The sequence below is a fragment of the Camellia sinensis genome, chromosome 5 (assembly GCF_055761805.1).
Source record: "Camellia sinensis isolate YWXY chromosome 5, ASM5576180v1, whole genome shotgun sequence".
NCBI classification, from domain to species: domain Eukaryota; kingdom Viridiplantae; phylum Streptophyta; class Magnoliopsida; order Ericales; family Theaceae; genus Camellia; species Camellia sinensis.
Genome location: NC_138965.1, coordinates 16,464,940 through 16,488,475, shown reverse-complemented (window position 1 = coordinate 16,488,475; position 23,536 = coordinate 16,464,940). Strand labels below are relative to the sequence as shown.

The window sequence follows — 23,536 nt, the reverse complement described above, 5'->3', positions numbered from 1 at the left end:
ATACACCCTTTTGCATAGTATCTTTTCTTATTTTATATAAAACTTAAATCCAAACCTAAGCTCGCATATATCTTCTTTTATTATTTTTGTTTGTTAGTTTTTAATGTTAATTTGTAATGGTCTAAATACTTATGATGGAACCAGTTTTCTTATGATTGTTTAAATTTTAGAACAGTATATTGTTATTATGAAAAGAAAGACATGTTGTTATTGTGAAACTAATACGGTGCTAGATTTATATTTTTATGAAATTAAAATGTTATATATATATATATATATATATTTTGTTATTTAATTATGTAAATCCGTGGTCCTAAACCGATCTAATCCGTGTTTAAATAGATTGGTTGGGATTGGTTTCACGATTTAAACGGATTTGATTGATTCTAATTTTTCAGGAACTGTAGATAACGGATTGGTCCTAATTTTATTCCAATCCGGTCTAATCCGGACTATGCTCACCCCTGTGTTTTAGGGTTGGTTTGACATATTTGAAAAAAGTCAAAAAGTCACTATCATACTTAAGTCATATCACTTCTCTACCACATCACTTCAAACCCACCCCAAACTCAATCCATATTTCATAAAAAGTCAATTAGTGCACTTATTTAGATCATCTCAAACAACCTCTTAGTATTGGTCTCCCAAATTTGATCCATCAAATGTTTGAGTTGTTTATTTTTGTTCAAATAATATGTTGCTAAAAATAAGGGTAAATTATATTTTATTCCTCTCAACTATCACTGTTTTTCACTTTACCTCCTCAAATTAAATATTGATATAATGTAACCATTTTATCTTTTAAAAAATTTCATTTAAACCCTTATATCTCCATTTTGTTAATAAAATAGATAGAAAAGTACATATATAGTTGAAGGAATTAAAAAATAAATGATTCAAATTATTAAAACCAAACTTTCAATGATTTTCATGGCCTTTCAAATCTTCTCTAAACTAGAGAGAGGCCCCGTTGGGCAAAATAATTGAGACTAATTTAGCTTATTAAAAAATAAAATTAGGCAACCTAAAAAGCTATGCAAAACTGCACCTAACTTTGTCAATGTTAGGGGTGGACAAATTTTGAATTGGCAAATTTTCCGTGGAAGTTAAAACTTATGTTCATTATACAAACCATCACATTGCATGAACCTTTTCCTTTTTTTTTTTTTTTTTTTTTTTTTTAACAAAATGGAGATATAAGTGTCAGATTGAAAATTTTTAGAAGGTGAAAGGGGATACATTGTATCAATTATTAGTTTGAGGTAGGGGTGTTTGCGGATCAGTTTTGTGCGGTTTGCGGTTCGATTTTGACCCGTCTGCATCTATACAGTTTGGGAAAAAGTCAACCCGCAACCGCCCGCAGTGCGGTTTGCGGTTTGTGCGGATAGGGTTTGCAGATGTGCGGGTGGTTGCAGGCGGTTTGCGGTTTATACTTTTTTCTTTAAAAATTAATTTTTGAGTTTTTTTTTCCCATCGAATTTAGGCATTAGATTCATTTTATATATTTGTGATCATTTGACAACAATTTTCTGATGAGTTTATAAATAAAAATTGAGTATCAATGCATTAAATGAAAGTATCCAAAACAAAGAGACCCTACACTAGCATTTTTGTCATGAAAAAAATGTATATCAATGCATTAAAAAATGTACTCAATTAGAATTGCCAGTTCAATAATCAATAATCAAAGTGGATGAGTCACTAATGAAAATCATATAAGAAACCAAATTTAGGACTTGATAATTTTACGGCATTAAGAAAGTTGAGAAATACTTAAAAATAAGGATTCTAGTGTCATAGAGAACATAACGGTGCTCCTATTAAAGTTACAAAGTTGGTATGTAAAAAAAAATAATAATAATAATAATTAAAGTGCGGACGATTTTTGCGGGTCACGGGTTAAACCCGCGACCTGCAAATTTGTTTTCAAACCGCATCCACCCGCATTATGTTTGCGAAACCGCCCATTTATATACGGGTTGGGCGGTTTGAACGGTTCGGATAAACCGTTGCCCACCCCTAATTTGAGGAGATAAAGTGAATAATGGTAATAGTTAAGGGGGTAAAATGTAATTTGCCCTAAAAAAATATTGAGCATAATGGTAATATTATCTTAAAGTGGTGTCACTTGTTTATAAAAGTCGAAAATAGAATTAGGTGAGAAAGTCTTATCTCACTAAACTAACAATGTTGTGGACCTTAGTACAAATTAAGATCGCCAATTGAACAGTGATGTCATATATCAACATTACATTTAATATTTACTCCGAAAGTTGTATGTTATGTACCACTCAATGAATTTTAAATTTTGAGTTGATACCAAAATTACTTAAATCCTAATCCTAGGCTTGGTTTGGGAAGTGGGTTGGTTTTTTGGCTTTTTAGCTTTTTTGGCTATTTTAGCCTAGGCTAAAAAGTTTGGTTTGGGAAGGGCTTTTTGACTTTTTGGCTTTTTTGACTTTTTTTGTGAGAGAAGAGTGTAATGATTATGGGTTGGATGTGATGTTTTGTTTTTTGTGACTAAAATAGCCTATTTTGTCTTTTGTGGCTAAAATAGCCAAAAAAGCCCCCAACCCAACTTGCCAAACGGATATATAAAAAATAAAATTTGGTTTGACTTCTCTCAAGTTGGTTATTTCAACTTGAGAGTGCATTTGAGATTTGGTAAGCTCATTTTAGGAGCAATTTCGATGATCTGAACCGTTCACTTTTTAGAACTTGTTGAGTACAATATTCATGTAAAAATTCAACCTAATTAGACATCAGTAGCTATATGTTTGAACTAAATTTGCATTATAGAAAATGGATAGCTACTATTGTAATTATATTTGTCTTTCATTTTTCTAAAACAAATATTATTCAAACATATAACTTAGCGATATTCAATCATCTTGATTTTTTATATGAATATTTTACCTAACGAGTTTTAAAAAGTGAACTGTTCGAATCACTCAAATCAGTCTCAAAATGAGTCTACTAAGTCTAAATGATTTTTTAGGTTAAAATCAAAAGATAAGTCAAACCCTTTTTTTTCATGCTATATAACCTAGTATTATTTTCAATCCGTATCTGATTTGTGTTGGGTTAATGTATCATGCTAAAAATTATCACCCTCAACCAAGTATACAACGAAATTAATTGGTTTCCTCTTCTTCTTTGTTTTTTTTTTTTTTTAACACAAGTCAAAATTTATAAAGTTATTCTCTCCTGAATAAATTTATTCATAAAAATGTATGGTTTTAATTTAAATTCATTTTCTCAATAAAAAAAAAAAAGTTACCCTATTATTACATTTTTTTTTAATTGGATTGACTTTAGAATAGTTGACAAAAAATATATTGTCTTAAATGAAAATAAAAATTATTTTAACATTAAAACTCTAATTTACAATTAAGTTACATAAGATATTCAAAATTACCATGGCACCCATTAGTAGAAACAATATTAAAATATATAATTAATTCTTTATTGAACATATTATTGTGTTATGTAAGTTCAAAATTGACTTTACTCGTTTTAATGTTCTTGTTCCTATATTTACTCGTTTTAATGTTCTTGTTACTATATTATATCATATTTGTATTCGTATCGAAAAACAATAATGGTAACTTGCCAATTTTATGTATGTATGATTCAATATTGATATCAACTTTGACAAACTTTGTACATACAGAGTTTGAAAGTGTTATGGTGTCTTGTTAAAAAAATTATCCTTTTAATTTAAAGTGCAATACATAATTATAGGTAGATATAGACGTCACATTACATTCACTTGTAAAGAGATAAATACTGATGTATACATATATATAAATTAGAATTTTACACCAAGAGTCAGGATGGCCGAGTGGTCTAAGGCGCCAGACTCAAGTTCTGGTTCTCGTGAGAGAGCGTGGGTTCAAATCCCACTTCTGACAAAACTTTTTTTTATTTTCTTTTTTATTTCTAATTCTCATACAAAACATATTTTTTATTTTTTATTTCTAATAAAATTTATATAATTTTTTTTATTATCATGACCCAGTGTGTTGGTTGTGACTCATTATGGTGGTTAGAATCGAGGAGACCTTTGATTATGTTTCATTTTAACTTTTTTATATTTTCTTTTTTATTTCTAATTCTCATACAAAACATATTTTTTTATTTCTAATAAAATTTATATAATTTTTTTTTTATTATTATGACCCAGTGTGTTGGTTGTGACTCATTATGGTTGTTAGAATCGAGGAGACCTTTGATTATGCCTCAAGTAGTGTTTCATTATAACTATAAATTATAACACATTATGGTGTTGGTTATGACTCAATTATAACCATTTGTGATTATAATTTGACGATGACCAAAGATATTTTTTGTTATACTTTAAAAAGATGTCCAGTTATAATCTATTAAGTTATGATAAAAATAAATATTTTAATTAACACTTTGTAATATCAACAATACGATATATATAAATCTATTATTAAAACTTTTGGGGGGCAATAGCCCCTAACTCGGATTGTGATCCTCTCCATTATATCATTCCACAGTAAGTATACTGATCTTTCTTTAATTTCAAATAATTATATATTTATATTCATTTTTCATAATTATTAGATAGGTACTTAGAAATCCTCCATTACAAACATGTAATGGAAAAGATCAAAGTCCTTCAAGCTCTATTCTTTTGAGGTCAAAAGAAGAAAATAATTTGAAAGAGCATATTACCTTTACTTATCTGTTTATCTATGTCTATTGTCCACCTATCTATCCAAGTCACCTATCTGTACACGTTATGTATTTGTCTATGTGCCATCACCTCCTATTTGTTTATGCTTCACTTATTTATCTGTTTCACCACCACAACTAGTCGTCTCTGCCAGCCACCTCCTGCGATTTTTTAGGTAATTTTTTCGACAAATTTTTCAGTGTTGATCTAACAGCAATGGAATAAACATTGACAAAAAAAAAAAAAAAAATTCTTTCAAAAGAGTAACTTGTGTTTCCCATCAAACAATTTCATTAATCATACCCTTATCAATAAATAAATAAATCAATTCTTGAACTTAATGCCATGTCTCATTGAAATATACTTATTACCAATAAATCCTAAATTATATTACTTAAAAAAAAACCCACAAATGGTATATACATAAATCAATTTAGAACAAAATTCATTTTACCTCCCTGTGGTGATATGGCTCGATAGCACTTTATCCCCTTATCTTTTAAAAATAGCTATATACCCTCTCATACGATTTTGGACTAAAATATAACATTAACACCGTTAATGTTAACAACAAAAAGACAATTATATCATTTATGCCTTCTTCTTTTTCTTTTATTTTTTGGCTCTCTATTGTAAATAAATAAATTTTACCTCCATGACTAAGCAAAAAAAAATTAAAAATATAACACAAAACTAATTTAAGAAACTAGAGTTTCCTAAATATTTTTTTAATAAAATTAATGTTTAATTTTAATTAATTTATGATTTAATTTGCTAAATATATATATATATATATATGCACATGTTTAATTTAAAATGTTATTAAATAATAAATTGAATTAAAAATTAAAAATTAGATTAAAGTACTTTTATGATTGAATTTTATGGTAATAAATTACATTATTTAAGTTAATTTATAATTTAATTTGTTATATGCACATATATATATATATATATATATATGTATTATATATATGTTTAATTTAAAATGTTATTAAATAAGATAATTTTATGGTAATAAATTAGAGTGTATACTTTAATTTATGATATAATTTGTTATATATATATATATAGATATATGTTTATGTTTATTTTAAAATATTAAGAAATAAAAAATTGGGTTAAAATTTTAAAATTAGACTAAAGTAATTTGATGATTAATTTTTATAATAATAAATTCAGGTATTTAGATTAATTTAATGTACGTTTAATTTAAAATATTATTAAATAAGAAATTTAGATATAAAAAAAAAATGGGTAACACAAGCCTAGTTTCGTTTTCTTATATTAAAATTTAACTTTAACTAATATTTTTTCCTTTTTAACTCTCAAAATAAGTATATAAGACACACTCTCTGTCAGTTTGGATGAAAAATATAGGTGTAATATTTTAGTCCAAAATCATATAGAAAGTATGTGACTATTTTTAAAAAACAGAGAGGCAAAGTGCTATTGAGTAATATCACAAGGTGCTAAAATGAATTTTGCCCATCAATTTAACTTGCTAGATAAATATAGCATTACTCACAAAAAATAAAAATGAAAAATTGTAAATAAAAAAAAATTATTGTTATTTTCATAAAATATTTATAAATTCAATTATTAAAATTAATAAAATTTATCACTGATTTGCAAATTTTTTATTTTTTCTAAACAACAATGTTATAGACTCCAAATTTTTATCAAAAAATCTATCAAATATTCACACCGGTGTAAGTCTCACACTCATAAAAGTGATTTAGTAAATTTATTGATAATTTTATTGGTATTCCTAACGTTGGATCAGTAATTTACTTTACTATATAATTCAAAAAGGTGGAAAATATAGAGATGATTCCATCAAACATCTTAATTCATTGTTAGCAATTCATTGTCTGCTAACACGCCTAAAACAACTGAGCTAATTGGGAAAAATTATTTAATAATTTTGAAACATTACGTGATCATGTTATTCCCCACCTCTAACATAAATCGTGGGCTCCTACTACTCTCTACCAATCAAAATCTTATTAAACACCACGCATTCATATATTTTAAAAATGCTGAATAATCATCTGCTGATTGGTTATAATTGGTCTCTATGGGGTCATACACATGAGAACTAATCAGAGTCAACCATCTCAGTAAATTTTGTAGCAGGGGAGAGGAGACAAGAGAACATGCAAAGGAGGGAAAAGATTTGAATTCAATTGGGCAATTTTTGATAAGGTCGGTGGTCGCATAATCTTGTTCCCACTTTTTCTCTTTTTCCATAAAAAAAAACAAAAGCGCCACTTGGCTGCTGATCAATCCCACTAATTAGTGGGTGATTCTATTTGTACTCAAATATTAATTAAAAATATCTAATTAAAATTTTAAAATTTTACTTTTTATTACATTTTAATATAAATTTATTAATAAAAATAATATATATTAAATTTTAAAATAATTTTTTTTTTCACTCATGATACATCCTAATTACTTTTTATATATATATATATATATATATATATACACACTTACATTTAAATCTCTTTATCTTTTTTTCAAAATTTTAATTATTTTTTCTTCATCTTTTTCCTCACCATTATCATTAATATCATTATTTCTTATTATGTTTTTATTTACAAATAGAATAAAATTTAAATAAAATCAAACAATGAATGAGAATAATAATAATTTTTTTAAAGCAATCCATCACTCGATTATATATGTATTCAATCCTTTTATATCACTCAAAACGAAGCATGATTGAATTTCATGTTGCTTAAAACAAACACTCTCTTAACCATCTCTTTTTCGCTCATATTCTCATTTATAGTTACTTACAATATCAAATCTAACAGCGTCTAAAAATTAGTGTTCATCCCCTATTTCATACGCCTTACAAACTCAAATCTTCGATATCAAATGGCCTCCTTCGACCATCTAAAGCTTTGGATTTTTGCTAAATGTAATGAGTTTCACTTTCCATAGCTCTTCACTTGGTTTTGAAACCAACAAACCAAGAACAACAGAGACCTCCATTGAAATGCGTTCCATACTACTCGATACATCATAGATTGCTAGATAATTCTTTAACTTCTCCTTGTTGGATATATCAGTCACCATTCTCTTCCATTGAAGCTTTGCAACTTGCCCACCATCTACATCATTAAACATGGACGATATTGTTTAAGAAATCTAATTAAGAGTTTTCAAATGGTGTAATTTAAGATTTTTGATTTGTTTATTATTCAGATGTATTATAAATTATTATTTTATTTTAAAAGATAATTTGTGAATAAATATAAAATATATTGAGAATAAATTATAATTCTAAATAATTAAATAAAAAACACTGAAAATTAAACGTATTAAATAATTTTTTAGATACAAATAAAATCACCCTAATCAGTGCTCACGTGGTCCACTTTTAATCCCTACTTTCAAGGTCCACTTGCCTCTTTAGTGGTGCAAGTTTTGGGCCTGCCATCTCTCTCTCGCTAACCAAGAGTAAAAATTGTCCCCAAATTTCCTACCCTATCCTACTCGAAAATTTTAATGGATTTTCAATATAAAAAATAAAAATAAAGTTGAATGGGTTTGGATTTTTTAATGGGCTGCCTCAGGCCCAACTGAAGCCCCTTTCCCTTTTATCATTGGAGGGTGTTGTGTTGTCCACATTCACATGTTTAACACTATGGGACAAGTTTGTTTAAATTTGTGGTCATGTTTGGTTAGTAAAAATAACTTATGAGACTAAGAGTTATAAATCTCTCACATGGCGTGATTAGTATTTCTGCAAGGTATGATTGCTAACTCGAGTTTAACTTACATTCAAATCATTAAAAATTTATTAATTTTTTAAAATTTGTTAATTTTTTAACTTGACTTAATAAGTTTAATTTTTACCATAGAACTATATATATATATTTATTTAAAATAAATAAATAAATAAATAAATAAATAAATAAAATAAACTCAAATTCAACTTAATGTAAACCCAAAACTTGAGTAGTTTACAACTGAGTCACATTAGACATCACTTTTCGTGAAAACACGACTTTACACAATCCTAGGTATAGATTCCCATATCTTTCTAATCCAAGTAAATAGCTTCCACACTTGTCCAACTTTTTTTTTTAGCACTTGGGACGTTGCATAATCTAATGGCTAAAGCAACCTCTCTCTAATGTTATAGAATTCGACTTTGTTAAAAGTACTGATCAACATGTCAAATGGGAATGCGATCGTCCTAAAAGCATGCGTTAATCTTATCCATTAACACTAACCCAAGTGCCAGCAAATCACCTTTTTTTTCTTTGCAGAAACTGCATAATGTTAATATATTAATATAATGTTGATATATTATAGTATGTATAATTGTCATACAGCTAGCTAGATAGGATTCCTTTTCTTTGTCCCTGCTTTCGGTCGTCCGTCTTCTTTCAGCCGCCTTTTCATTATTATATTGAATTGTATCATAATGATGTTTTGTAACACAGCTCCTATATAATATGGAGTCTCTATTTGGTTTCTGAATATATATTGAATTACAGAGCTTACTTACTCTTTCAATATCACTCTCTCAACATATTTTACATGGTATCAGAGCACAGGTGTTTTTCCTAGTCTCTTCTTCCGATGCATCACATTTCTTGCTTGGCAGATTGCTGTGTATCTCGTCTACATCACATTTTCTGTTTGGCAGATTGTTGCATATCTCGTCCTTATCTAAATTCAAGATTGGACAACACAGAAACCTTTGTCTCTTCACGACGAATCCAACTCCACCAGATTCATCATCATCCGACGTCTCAAGTGCCCTCCCGCACCATATTTGTCGCCGGCGCGTCACCTGCTTCCGCCTTCAACTTCCCATGCGCTCCACACGCGCTCTATGCGTCCACCAATCGCTTGAGCCACCTCTCTCCGCGTCTCACGCGCTATACGCGTCCGCACGCCGCTTAAGCCGTCCGCTTCAGCCGTCTCTCCCGCACGCGTCACTCGCTTGCGCCGCACACGCCTCGCGTTGCTTTCGCCTTCGGCTCGCGCCACTTGCACATGCCTTTGCCTTCGGCTCTAGCCGGTTCAGCTCAAACTGGCTCAGCACCTTTCCCAAGCCGGTTCACCCATATTTTTGGACTTTTCTGGCCGGTTCAGCCTGGTTCCTCACTAATTTGGACCTTCTACATTCACTGGTGCCCTCGGATTTTTCAGATTCTACCTCGATAGTACTGTTTTTCCCTCATGGATCGCCCGGACTCCTCTAACCACCCTATTTCATTGTTCTTGACGGGACTAACTATGTTTTATGGGCACAAGCTATGTCCGGGTTCTTCAAAGGAAAGAAACTTTGGCGCATCATCACTGGGGATGTGTGCAAACCCATCCAAGCAACCACGGAATCCGCTGCCACCACGGAATCCACTGACAAATATGTTGATCGTCTAGAGGATTGGGATAGTAAAAACTATCAGATCATCACTTGGCTTCGCAATACTTCTATTACATCTATCAGCCTTCAGTTTGGTCGGTTCCAACTTGACTCTACTTCCTCTCCAGCCAAGGCCATCTGGAATTTTTTACAAGAACGCTATCAAATTACTGGCCTTGCTCACCAATATCAGCTTCTGAGTCATCTTCACTGTATGCGCCAAGATACAACTCAGAACATTAATGATTTCTTCTCCCAAATGTATTATGTTTGGGATCAACTCGCTCTTTCTGAACCTCCATGGGATTGTACTAAGAATGCTGCCTTGTTTACTACTTACCGTGACCAACAACGCTTGGTTCAGTTTCTCATGGCTCTCACTCCCCGTTTTGAGCCAGTACGCGCATCTCTCCTTCATCGCACTCCTTTACCCACTTTTGAGCAAGCAATTTCTGAACTACTGTCAGAGGAAACCAGGTTTGGTACTCTCCATCCGCATCCTATGGACTCTGTTCTTGCTACTCTCCAGATTCGGAGTTCTCCTTCACCACCTTCACCACAGAGGTCAACTCTCTGCAACTACTGTCAAAACCGCAGTCTTCCGTCGACTAATTTTCTGGTTAATTGTCCAGTTCATCTTTGTCGATTTTGCAACAAGACTGGTCCTGGTCATCTCTAGCAAGATTGCTTCCGCAATCCTGCCCGTGCCTCTCGCAATGGTCCTTTCACCGGGAATTTTTCCCTCAGCAACTCTCACCGTTCTGGGACTCCATTTAAACCAATGCCTGCTCAACGCACTGCTGCTGCTGCCTCAGAGGATTTACCTTCCTCTGTCCCTATAGACCCTTCAACTCCAGTCTTCTCTCAAACAGATGTCGAAGCCATGTTTCAACATTTTTGGCAGAATTCCGGTACTCCTCCATCTACTGCTTTGTCTGTTACCGCAGGTAATACTTCCTGGTACTTTGACTCCGCTTGTTGTAATTACATGACCTTTGACCCTACTATTTTTACTCCTCTCTCTTCTACTCCTCATGTTCCTTCTATCCATACTGCTGATGGGTCTCTTCTGTCTATAAGTCATGTTGGTTATGTTTCTACCTCTCACTTATCTTTATCCCATGTCTATCTTATACTTGCTCTTACTTTAAATCTTAAGATTTATTTATTATGATTTTTAACAAGGCCACATTAAAGCCACATGGAAATCCCAAATAGCCAGTCACCAACAAATGACGTGTATCAATTAAGTTCAAGCACACCAAGAGAGTCTAATCTAAGACATCCAAGTTAACCGTTTATCCCAGAATTCTAGGCAGTTTAATTAGTGATTATTACTAATGACTCCATACAAGAGAAACCAGCATGCCCACCTACATTTTGATACATAATCATACATTTTATGTCAAAAAAACCAAAATCAATGTATCCTAGGCAAATATTCTTTCCAAAGGTTAGTTGAGGATATTTGGAACTCTAATGTCATTTTACTTTGTAGATAATTGCAAGTCACAGATTCTACCACCTACTGATGTGATATCAAAATCCATTACGAATTTCCTTCACAAGTTTCGCTATCTATTAAACAAAAAAGTACCAAACTCATCACTTCCTATACTACAAAACTTATCTATGTAAAAATGCACCTACAAACTTACTAGAGAAATCAAGTTTTGAAATCATATTACATTTTATATGCTCACACAATGTGCATAAAGAAGCTATACAGAGCAAAGATGTGCACTAAAAAGTTTTTGCATATATACAACATGATACATATACACACACACAGAAGATATGAGTGTTACAATATTATGCCTTGTGATTATGTTGACGCTTGGATCACTTCCACCATGTTTCCACATGAATTGGGAAGCTGTATACTCGGATCTTACCTAGGTGGGACAGTCACGGATGATTAGACAGTACTCGTTAGCTAAATGAAAAGAGTCAAATGAAACATACCAATTTTTCCTTCAAATTATAAGGGATATCTACTGTGGGGAAGTATTTTGTGAGTAACAGCACGTGGCTAAGGTGATGCCGAAGTGTCAGCCGAGGTGCCACGTGGTCTATTTGTGCTGCCAAGATGATCTCGGCTAGGTTGAGATTATCTGCGGAGATGTCGGAATCCGAGATAAGCAGATAAGGGACAAGAGTCCTAGAACAGGGGATGATCTCAGTCTGGATAAAGATAAGGCTCAAGAAGAGTTTATCTCTATCTAGCTGAGGGTCCAGGATGAGCATTGAGCCTGAGTCTATTGAAGTGAATCTTCTAAAGGAATCAAGTCACTACTGGTTATAAAAGCAAGGTACCCTTGTGAGTCGAAGGTAAGTTCTTTCTTGTGAGTTTAAGCACAATTTGCTATCTTTGAGAGATATTGATTACTGACTTGACCATCTGAGTATCCCCAGTGGACGAACCACCGCCGGATTCTCACCTTCTTGTTATAAGTTGTTGGGCTTAATCTATTCTGTCGGTGCTTTCCAACTGAATTCCCTTTTAGTTGTGCGGTTAGAAATCAACACCCACATCTACAAATGTAGGATAAGAACTAAAAGCTATTAGAAATGGTTTTGGAAAATTAGATTTTTCCTAAACTTTGGTCTATTTTTTAGGTGGGACCCATGCGCCAAAGTTGGGTCTAAGTGCTAACGCGTTTTATGTCGCGTTGTGATTCACGCAGTATATTTGGTTGCTCAAAACCATTATCGGGTGAATGAAAAATTGAAGCCAAAGTGAGCTCCATGGAAATTGAGTTTTTGATGGAAATTTCTTAAGGTTTGGTTTGAGACTTGTCCCACATTGGTTTAGTAGACAAACTTTTGTGGGTTTATAAAACTTGGGTTTGTAACTTGGGAAGGGCCCCAAGGGGTACCCAAGTTTTGTGGAAGGGTGAGATTGTGGGCAAAGTGGGCTAGACCTATTGGACCAAAAAATAAACAACGCGCCTGTAGACGCGCCCCGAGGACTCCCGAAGCTCCGCGCTTGCGAAGGCGCAAAATCTCGTTTGTTCTCTAGCTACTATAGTTCAGACTCAATGTCACGGTTCTGAATCTAATCTCACAATGTGCGATGCAAGACCGATAAATCACCAAAGAGTCCAAATCCGGCAAATCATTTTGGAAAACTGATTTTTGTAAAGAAGTGCCAAACATGGACTGCTCTACCAGACATAGAGTCACCACCTAAATATTTATTTTGGGAGAATTTAAGAAACCCTGACTTATGCCTAAGGCCACATGTCCGTCATCACCAAAGTTTCCTCGGCTCGGGAACTTGGGTACAAGAGGGGAAGGTCATGCAATGAGCACCCCCGCTCGCCCGATCAAAGATCGGCCTGTACTAAGCATGATATCTTATTTTTGAAAACACATGCGTTCTTATTCCAATTATTAGCTAGAATTACTATGTGATTCGTACAACACACAAGTATAGACTAGATCGCCTAATTTGGAACAAAGCACTACATATTTGTTGCTTAAAAAAACGGTTTGAAGGTGCTACTCACGAGCAGGCTAAATTGAGGATTCAATAAATTGTTCCAATTCAAGCAATCTAACTTTCACCCATAGGCATTCAGGCAGTTATATCACATAAGCAAATAGCCGCATGGCAAGCATGCTATCATGGGAACACTCACACACATGCAAGATGCTAAAGCATAAAAGCTTACCTAGTATTCCGAGCCAAAACAATAGCTAGTTAGTAATCATGCATGATCCTAGCTATGTTTAAAATGGCTAATGCAACACATGCAAAATGTAACTAGAAATAGGCTCAGCTATTCTAAAATGGCATATGAGATGCGACAATTCGATACATGTATTCAAGTAGGAATTGAAATACAATGCAACTAGTATAATGCGCCGAGCCCGGTGCATGCAATACAGATGAATGATGCAAACATGCATAGCATAAGGATGCTAAATGAAATATGTCCTAAAACTAACCATCGTGAGCGGTTAAGTAAAAGGGAGAAAGACGTGGGGTTGGAAGACATGCATCACACATACGCACGCTTATTACAAAATTATGCCCTATCGACGGAGGGTCCGAAAAAATAATACAAATCAACTAATTAATCAACTAACAAGCTAATTAATTATTACACAACTCTTAACTAATTAAACAAATTAATTAAGCTACAAAAACAGTAAAGCGACCTCGATAAGAGGGACAAATGCATGCTCGATCGGCTTCGCTTGGAAATCCGTTGCTATGCCCCATGTTGCCTCTATTTGTATTGTTTTGCACCTCTGAAAACTGTGAAAAGTCCTGTGATGCTCTAGAACCACTTCATGGACATGCTGAGAGGCCATCGGCCAAATGGTGAAGCCATCAGCCAAAGTAAAGGTGTCATCGACCATTTATGAGGTTATCAGCCAAACAATTTTAGCCGATCGGCACACCAGATAGCCGATCGGCCATCTTTTCCTGCAAAATGCTGTTTTGCTACAGCAGAGGACAAACAGAGGAATGGAAATACATTTGCAAGAAAATGTTTGCAACTACATCCCTTATCATGTTTAAGGATCAAATGTGTGTAGTTCTCGACCCTCAGGCCACCAATCACGTATTCCAATGCATGATGGCCAAAGGAGCCAAGTGTGCAATTCGATGTAGGATGAATGCACAAAATCACATAAGAGACCTCAACCTCTATCATGTTTAATCAAGAGGCAAGGCATGCACACACAATGCTATGCAAACATGCAAGCATGATGCGATGAAATTAGCATGTAACAACATGTAATGGAATTAGCATGTAATGACATGCAATGTACCAAGGATGCAACAACATGCAAATCAAGCATGCAACAACATGAGAAAATGGGCTTAAACTAAAATGGACAGCTCTCAAACATGCCCAAATCTGTGGCCAAAAGTGCTAAAATGATGGTACCAAAATGCAAAACAAACATGCATGCCAATTGGCCCATAAGCCAGGCAACAAGACACAACTCTCAAACATGAGCAAGGTGTGACAAACATGAGAATGTGGAAATGTAATAAGCTCTGAAAATATGTGAGGAATGATGCCAAATCAACCAAACAAAGCAAGTATAGCATGCAAGAAAGCCTAAAGCTTAAGGCTAGCCGAGGGACTCAAACCATGGCTATTCAAGGCAAGCCCCAAAGGGCCATGGGCACCCAAAACAGTCCCAAGGTAGGTCAAGATAGGGCCAAAAACAAGCTTAAACCTAGCCAACACAAGCTAGAACAAAAATCCAAAAGCATGAGGCATGCGAGGCTACAAAAGAGGTGTTATACTACATCTATCAAAACCAAACATGGCATGACTTAACCAATGAAAAACAAAGTTATGGCATGGTAAAACAAGGCCAAAACCCCACTTAGATGGCATCCCAAAGATCTAAGCATGGAGGCATGCACAATGATCCATTCATGAGGCATAAAACATCAACCTCCCAATGCATGGAGAAGATGACAAATGCAAGTGTATGGCCACACTTCATGGAATAAAATCTCATATGGAATGATGCCAAATCATAAGAATAGTTCTAGCAATGCATACTAATGACTTGGACACTCAAAGCTAACAAGCTAGGTTGAACCATGGCTATACAAAACAATGCAAGCATGACCAAAACAACACCAAACAGACCTTAAGCATGGTAAAATAAGGCTAAAATCTTCTTTGGGTCAAGCCAAAATCATGCTAAAAACATGGCCTAAAGCACAAAGCATGTTAAGGCAATTTCATGGAAATGCACTACAAGTGCATGAGGCGTGCAAAGGCTAACCAAACCAAACCTAAACAGAGGTATGACATGGTAAGACAACACCAAATACATGCTGAAATGGGCACAACATAGGCTAGAATGACATGCTACTTCATGAAACATACAAGACTAGTGTGTGTGATTTACACTACAAGTGTATAAACCATGCATAGAGGGATCAATCCAAGCAAAAAGAGGGGTAAGACTCAGAAAAATAACCACAAATACATGCTAATATACAAGCTAAAACAAGCCTAACAAACATGCTCACACATGAGGCATTCAAGGCAAGTATTGAAGACACAAGGAAAGGGGATGACCCTCTCCTTTTTGGGACCTTAAAACACCATCCCCACCACTGAAATAGAAGGCCAAAACATGGTGATCTCGAAGCTCACAAAGAAAGGACAAAAGCAAGGCCAAATAAAGCCTAAGGGGGGGGTAAACAACCCCAAATAAAAAAGTGACCTTAAACAAAGGTCTCAAGCATGCAAAATCAAAATTTTTTGTAGTTTAGAGTTAAGCTTAAAACAATATGAAAATAGATCTAAAAGCTTAAGCAAGAATGGGGGTTAAAAGTAAGAAGCTCACCCTTGAAGAACACCTTCAAGAACACTACTCCTGCAGCCTCCTCTGGCCAAAATCAACTCAAGAATAGGGCTGCAAATGAACCGAGCTGTTCATGAACAAGCTCGGCTCGGCTCATTAAGGGCTCAGCTCGACTCGGCTCGTTTAGTAAACGAGCCAAGCTCGAGCTTGAATATTAGGCTCGTTTAGTAAACGAGCCGAGCTCGAGCTTGCATAAGCTCGGCTCGTTTATCTTTATTTAAATTATATAATAAATATATTATTTATATATTAAATAATTTATAAATACATTTTTTATATATTAAATAATATAAATAATATTTTTTATTTAAATAATATAAATAATATTAAAAAAAAATTATCAAGCCGAGCCGAGCTCGAGCCCAGTTCCTTATTGAGTCGAGCTCGAGCTCAATAAACGAGCTCGATAAGTAAACGAGCCGAGCTCGAGCTCAGCAAAGCTTAGCTTGGCTTTGTTCGTTTGTAGTCCTACTCAAGAACACTAAAAACAACCACTAAGGACCTCAGCAACCAAAGGATGATGTTCTACTAGGTGTTTGTGTGCAATAGTAAGACAAAAAGACACTTTAGAGCACAAAACAAGGATCAACAAGGAGATATAGATACAAATGTATATCTATCTCTCAAGACTCCATTTTCTGAACCTCTGAGAAGGGAGGAGGGGCACCCTTCTTATAGAATTCTAATTCTCAAGCTTGTTGAGCAAGCTTGAGTCTTGAAACAAATCCCTCCATACACGTGTATGGAGGATGTGAATTGTGGATACCAGCTGTCACAGCTGGCAGAAAATATCTGCAAAAAGCAGATGGAAAGGTCTCGACTAAAAAATATGGCTGATCGACCAACATAAGTGCCAACCGACCAAAAGGAATGCCGATCGGCTAACACTTTTGGCTGATGACAAGAACACAAGGCCGATGGCATCATGCCTTGGCCGATGGGTTGAGGGGATGGCTAACAAGCCACCCTTTTCCCTCAGAAGTAAAAACACAAGTGTTTGGTCCACAACCAAGCACAAAACAAACAAGTTGAGAGATCCTAAGGCAAGGCGCGCGACCGAGACCTTCGGGAACTCAAAACGAACACGAGCATGGATGATCATCGAGTGTTCAAACGATGACGTCCAAATCTTGAGGACGGTCAAAAATAGGGTGTTTACAGTTGCCCCTCTTTGACAGAACTCGAAAGTCATAAAATGACGGGAGTGAATGTCAAAGCCCAGAGACGATCCATTTTTGATAAGGCTGAAGACTTAGACAAGCATACATGATAATAAAGATATGCGCCCGTAGGCAGGGGCAAGATGCAAAGGACATGCACGATGCAGAGCATAACTTATGATCATGCAAAGAGAGCTGTAATGAAGCATAATATGCAACAGTTTAAGCAAGAAAATAAGAATTGAACTATATTACATGCAGAAAGGATGTAAGAAAATTATACAATTCTCGCTACGTCTTACGCGGAGTACATATGATACCGTTTGGTTCGTCTGGTCGCGCCAGCTTCAAATGAACTGTACATATAATATCGTGCCTACAAAAGAAAGAAACTTAACAGGTGCAATATCGTTAGAAACATGCATAGCAATGCAAGTGAAAAGTGCATAACAATGCAAGTAGAACGTGCAAAACAACGCAAGTTAGATGAAGTGCGAAACAACGCAAGTTAGATGAAGGCGCGAAACAACGCATGTAGACACCCCATTTTTGACCGACCTTAAGACTCAGACGTCATCGATTGAGCACTCGGTGATGGTGCATATTGTGCTCGTTTTGAGGTTTCGGAGTTTTGGCTAAGAGCCTTGCCTCCAGGCCTTGGAACTCTTTGTGCTTTGGTTCGGTTTGCGGACCAACCCTTGTTTTCCCTTCTCGGAGGGAGGGAGTGGTCTTGTAGACCATCTCTTTGTGGTCGTAGACTACTTTTCGTGGTCGTAGGCCACTTTTCCCATTTGGAGACTAGTTTTCAATTTTTGGAGCCTTCGGCCGCGTGCCTTGTCTCAGGACCGCTTAACATTCTCCGTTTGGCGTGATTTTTGAACCACACCTTGTTGCCTCTGCCTAGAGGACCACTGTGGTCCGAGAGACCACTTTTGTGGTTGCATACCACTTTTGATGCTCGTCAGCTAGTTTTTGGGGCTTTTGGCCGCGTGTTTCGCCTCCCGATTTCTCGTCTTGCATCCACTTTGGTTTGTTTTTGGTATAAACCTTGCTTTGCTTGTTTGGAAGGTGGTACAAGGGTGCGAGACCAGTATTTCTCTTAGCTGACCGCTTTTCCTATTTCCAGCTAGTTTTCTTGTCAGATAACTGGCTTTCTTGGTCTTTGGACTATCTTTTCTGGTCAACCACTACACCACCACCTTGCATTTAGTGTGTGGACCTCTCCCACCTATGGTCGACCAGTTTTTGCTCTGGTTGACCACCTAAAGTGGTTGGCCGACCACTTTTACTAGCAGGCCGACCACTTCAAGTGGTCGGCTGCTTTTTGACACCTTTTTGGAGATATTTTAGGACAGCTGGCACAGCTGGAGAGCATTTGAGCCATCCTCCATACACGTGTATGGAGGGATGGCATTCAACCCTAGCTTCTCCAAGAAGCTTTGGGTTTCCTCTTCTATAAAAGGGAGGCTCCTCCTCCCTCCTCCAGGTTCAAAAAATTACCATTAGAAGGATAAATATAGCATTGTCTCTATATTGCCTTGTTTCTCCATTTTTGTGCATCAAAAGTGTAGATTTGTCTTAGTTTAACACACAAACACACACTCAAACACCTTCTTTTTGCTATTGAGGTGCCAAGAGGTTGTTTTTGGTGTTCTTGGGTTGCCTTGAGCTTGAAAAACTTGCTGGAGTTGCAGTTATAAAGAGGGTCTTCAAGGGTGAGCTTTTGACCTTTAAATCCCCATTTCTTCCTTAAGCTTTTAGCCTATCTTTCATGCTCTTTTAAGCTTAGCTCATAACTGGTAAAATTTCTATTTTTGCATGCTTAAAAAGTTTGTTTAAGATCACTTTTGTGTTTGGGGTTGTTTACCCCATCTTAGGCCTTGGTTTTGAGACTTTTTTGTGAGCTTCGGGACCACCTTGTATTGGCCTTCTCACCACTGAAATCCTGCTTTAAGGTCCTAAGAAGGAGAGGGCCATCCCCTCTCCTTGTATCTTCCATACATGCCTTAATATGCCTCATGTTTGAGCACCTTTGTTAAGTGTATGTTGACCATGTCTTAGCTTGTATTTGTGGTTATTTTGCTGAGGCATACCACTATTTTTACTTGGTTTGGTTGACTCTTGCATGCCTAATACACTTGTAGTGTAAATTACACACACTAGCTTTGTATGCTTCATAAAGTGGCATATATTTCTAGCCTATGTTGTGTCCATTTCAGCATGTTTTGGGGCTTATTTTACCATGTCATACCTCTGTTTAGGTTTGGTTTGGTTAGCCTTTGCATGCTCCATACACTTGTAGTGCAGTTCCATGAAATAGCCTAACATGCATCATGTTGTGACATGTCATTCTAGCATGCTTTTGGCTTAACCTCATGAAGCTTTTGTCCATTTTTTAACATGCTTTAGCTCTGATTTTAGTTGTCTTGGTCATGCATGACTTGCTTTGTATAGCTATAGTTCAATCTAACTTGTTAGCTTTGTACACCAAGCCCACTAGCATGCTCTACTTGGCTTATTTGAATGATTTGGCATCACTTGTTATGTGATTTCAGTCCATCTTTCATGGCCATGCACTTGCATTTATCGCTCATTCAATGCATTGGAGGGTTTGCCCCTTTATGCCTTAACATGAACCATTGCGTATGCCTTCATGCCTTTACTTGTGAGCTCTCATTTCAGTGTTTATTTGGGGTTATTATGCCATGATATAACTCTGATTTTTGTTGCTTAAGTCATTCCATGCTTGGTCTTAATAGGTGTAGTGTAATCCACCTTATTTGCCTTGCATTCACCATGCTTCATGCCCTTCATGCTAGCATATTTTGGCCTACTTCCATGCATGTTTTAGACTCATTCTAACATGTACTAGGACTGTTTTGGGTCGCCTTAGTCACATGTTTCATGTTTTGTATCCTTGTAGTACAAATGCTCTTGCTTGCCTCAAGCTTTGAGCACTATTGCATGCTTCATTTGTATTGTGTACATGATTTGGCATCATCTAACATGACATTTCAGAGCTTATAGCATGCTTTTGTTCCTACTTCATTCATGCTTTGAATGTCTTTAAGTGTTGCGTATTATGGCCTTGTTATGACCTTAGCTTGCATGCTTGCATGCCTAGGCCTTTGAGCCCTCGTCTCAGCATGTTTAGGTCCTTGTTTTGACCTACTTGAGCCATGCTTAGTTCATGCATTTGTGCCATGTGTTGCATGCCTCCTTTGCGTTGCTCTTTGCTAGCTTTCATGCCTTAGGACCCTAGCATGCTTTACTTATGTTGTTTGAATGATTTGACATCATTTCTCGCTTCATTTCAGTACATTTAGTGTTGTTACACTTCCACTTTTGTCACTCATTGAGCACTCTTGAGAGTTGTGCTCTTTGGCCTCTCTAATGGCCAATGCATTGTGCATGCATGCCTTGCTTTATGTGCCTTCATTTCATCACCAATGGCCACTGATTTGGGCATGACCGAGGTCTACCCCTCTTAGTTTAAGTCCATTGAACATGCCATGTATATTGCATTGAGTATGCCACATTGTTCATCGCATTATGTATGCCTTGTACTTTGCATTGTGCATGCTTAGTTCACATCCTTGCGTTGTGCATACTAATTGTTGTTTGCATTGAGTATGCATGTCCCTAATATTGCTAAGTTGCCCTTGTAGCATTGCATTGTGCATGCATGCATTAGCATTGTTCGCATGTCATTAGCTTTGTTAAGTTAATCGTGTCACATTGCATTGAGTATGCCAGGTAGTTTATTCGCATTGTGTATGCCAAGCTTGCTTGCATGCATTGTGTTTGGAATAGGTGTTAGTCCAAACACGGGAAACGATGGGCGTTTCATTCTTAGAGTGATGAAACGTGCCTTAATTCCCGGTCGCCGACGCTCTTGCTCATACATGATAGAGTTCTAGGCCTTATATGTTTACTTGTGCATTCATTTTCATATTGAATTGTGCAACTTTGCCTCTCGGCCATCACGCATGAAAATGCGCGATTGGTGGCCCGAGGGTCGAGAACCACACCCCCTTGAGTTCATCACATGATAGGGAGGGTGGTTGTGCACACATATTTTGCAAATACATTTCCATGCCCTTTCTTGCTCTCTATTGTAGAAAACTAGAGTCTAGCAGCAACAACTGGTCGGCCAGCCAGAAAAAGTAGCTGGCTGACCACTTTTCTTGGTTTTCAACAACAAAAAGTGGTCAACAGGGGTCTGGAGAGATCAAAAGTGGTCAGCCACCCTCCCACTAGATTCCCAAGGTGGATTTACATCTTTTTGGAGCTTGGTGCAAGTTTCTGAGAACAAATGAAAACAGAGGCAAATCGGGGCATCGCATTGGATTTCCGAACGAGGCGACCGAGCATGCAACCAGTCTTCTCCCTTCGAGAACCTCCTGTTTTACTGCTTTCCTTAGCTGCCATGCTTAGATAGCTAGTTTATGCTTTGGTTTGTACCTTAATAGTTAATGCGTTTAGCTATTTCAATTCGTTTTGTAATAATTAGTTTAATTAGCTTAGATTAGCTAGTTAGCTCTTATCCGGTCCCTCTTTCGAGAGGGCGCATTGTTGTAATAAGCGTGCGTGTGTGTGATGCATGTCTTCCAATCCCCATTTCTTTCTCCCTTTTACTTAACCGCTTACGATAGTTTGTTCTAGAGCATATTTCATTTAGCATGCCTTATGCTTTGCATTGCATTCATTTATCTGTTTTGCATGCATCGGGCTCGGCGTATCATACTAACTGCATTATATTTCAATTTCAATTTGAATACATGTACCAAGTTGCATTTCATATGCCATCTTAGGATAGCCAAGCCTATCTTAGTCGCATTTTCGCATGTGTTGCATTAGCCATCTTAACATGAACTAGGATCATGCATGATTTCTAACTAGTTCTTTGTTTTGGCTCGGAGTACACTATGAGTGTTTACGCTTTAGCATACTGCATGTCTGTTAATGTTGCCATGAAAGCATGCTTGCCATGAGGCTAATTGCTTATTTGCTATAACTGCCTGAATGCCTATGGGTGAAGGTTGGATTACTTGAATTGGAATAATTCATTGAAAATCCCAATTTAGCCTACTTGCGAGTAGCAAACTTCAAACCGTTTTCAAACGAATATGCAATGTTTTGTTCCAAATTAGGCGATCTAGTCTATACTTGTTTGCTGTGCGCATCACATAGTAAGATTAGCTAATTAATTGGAATAAGAACACATGTGTTTTTAAAAACAAGATATCATGCTTAGTACAGGCCGATCTTTGATCGGACGAGCGAGAGTGCTCATTAAATGACCTTCCCCCCTCATACCCAAGTTCCTGAGCCGAGGCAGCTTTGGTGATGATGGACACGTGGCCTTAGACACGAGTTAGGGTTTTCTAAATTTCTACAAAAATAAAATATTTAGGTGGCGACTCTGTATCTGGCAAAGCAGTCTATGTTTGACACTTCTTTATAAAAATCAGTTTTCCAAAACGATTTGTCGGATTTGGACTCTTTGGTGATTTATCGGTCCTACATCGCACATTGTAAGATTAGATTCAGAACCGTGACATTTGAGTCCGAACTGTGGTAGCTCAGAGAACAAAATGAGAATTCGCGGCCCTCACGAGGCACGCGCGGATACTCGGAGAGTTCTCCCCGGGAGCACGTCCACAACTCAAGTTAGATGAAGGTGCGAAACAACCCAAGTTAGATAGGGTGCAAAACAATGCAAGTTAGATGGGGTGTGAAACAACGCAAGTTAGATGATATGCAAAACAATGCAAATAACGAGCGAGACAACGCAAGTTATAGATGATGTGCAAAACAATACAAATAACGAGCGAGACAATGCAAGTTATATAAGGTGCAAAACAATGCAAATAATGAGCGAGACAATGCAAGTTATATAAGGCGCAAAACAAT

The 23,536-nt window shown here is 36.2% G+C and overlaps 1 non-coding gene across 1 annotated transcript; it reads left to right on the top strand.

The window, feature by feature from the left end:
• The first annotated feature begins 3,830 nt into the window (after positions 1–3,830).
• Positions 3,831–3,914, top strand: TRNAL-CAA (transfer RNA leucine (anticodon CAA)). The gene has a single exon. It is a non-coding gene; the product is annotated as a tRNA-Leu (tRNA).
• The last annotated feature ends 19,622 nt before the right edge of the window (positions 3,915–23,536 follow it).